Genomic DNA, 1,620 nt, shown 5'->3' with positions numbered 1-1,620 from the left:
TGAAAGCAAGCTGTCCATTAGGCTTCAGACTTGATATACTCCTCTAATCCCTAATCTTTAACAGGGACGGAAAGGAAATATTCAGGGAGAAAGAGGAGACGGGGAAGCTAATTGTGAAAGGAAACCACATTTATTAAGACCTCTAATGGAAAACCTCTAGTGCATATGTTTCCTCTGTGATGCCAGATTCATGTGTGTGATCATACGGGGTAAAATACAGTACAACTATTCCAGCCTGCTGTGAATAGTAAAGTACTAGTTTAACACTTGTTACTGTGTGTAGAGCCACACTTTTAGTGCCAACATTTCTCACATGTGACGGCTTTGCAAAATAGTAGCACTGTGTGGGAGCAAATGAACTAGAGACAAGAAAGAGAGATTTAAAGAAAAGAAGAAGCAGGGGAGGGAGAGATAGGAGGAGTACTGTACAGAGTGAGTGAGTGGCTGAGTTAGGGTGAGTGAGAGGGAAAGATAGGGTATGTGAGACAAGAGAGAGAGAGAGAGAGAGGGTGCAGATAGCGGGAGGGGAAAACCTCCTCTCTGAAAGGGATGATGTCAGTCTCTGCAGCTGAGCCCTGGTCCCCGACTCGATAAGATGAAGACCCTTTCCTCCAGAAACAAGCTGGAAGGTACAACCACAACCACAAAGTGAGAGGCAGGAGTGAGAGACAAACAGAGGGAGAGTCTGGTGAATGGAATCCTGAAGGTACGTATGCCACGTTATCATCCATCTCTGAGTTCATTCATTAGTGCCTTTTGTTGCGTGCTGCCTGTCATGCTTTAAATTGCTGCCAGCATCTCATTTGTTCAAAGTAATTATCTGGGGTTTTTTTTTTTGTGTGTCACAGAAAACCTTGGGACTGTGTGAGTGTGTGTCTACACTTTTATATCCCAGCCTATATGTGTGAATTTGTCTGGGTGTGTATATTTTAGCAGGGGTGTGGAAGGAGAGTGATCATAGTAACTAAGGAGGCACACACACATACACATTAGTGGAAAGTTTTTTAATGATGAGGAAACTGCTGTATCCAGTCCTCAGAGGAGGAAAACAGCTTCAATTATTCAAATCCAAATTAGATGCACGGTCCCCAGAGCAGGGGGCATGACAGAGATGTGAGATTAGAGTGTAGGGATTTGGAGTAAAGATAACCTATGGACATGGGGAAAAATGTTCTTTTGTCTGTTGTGTCGTTGTTATAGAGCTCTCCCCCTGTCTGGATAAGGGATTTGCCAGGTTAAAGCAATGCCTTCTGGGATACTGGTGGTCAGACAGGTGACATAGCAGTGGTGAGTCATCCTGTAACATCTGCCACTGACACCTCTGTTTTCCACTTTAGACTTCAGATTTGCTTATGTCATTGTCAAACTATAACTAATTCATGTTTCCTGTTGCATCAGTCCAGCCAGCCTATAGGATACGTTGTGCGTCATACGAGAAAAACTGATTTACTGTTGATCAGCTCACTTGTATGTACACACAACAGCACATGCAGGGTCACACTGAAAAGCCAACAGAAAGATATGTTTTGCAGAATCTAGCGCATCCAGGTATTGTGTTTGGACGTGTGTCAGTGTGTGCGTGTATGTGTGTGTGTGTGTGTGTGTGTGTGTGTGTGGGGT

Source organism: Monopterus albus, unplaced genomic scaffold (assembly GCF_001952655.1).
Source record: "Monopterus albus unplaced genomic scaffold, M_albus_1.0 scaffold207.1, whole genome shotgun sequence".
In the NCBI taxonomy this organism is placed as follows: Eukaryota; Metazoa; Chordata; class Actinopteri; order Synbranchiformes; family Synbranchidae; genus Monopterus; species Monopterus albus.
The sequence above is the reverse complement of the archived record's forward strand: the minus strand, read 5'-3'. Positions refer to the sequence as shown.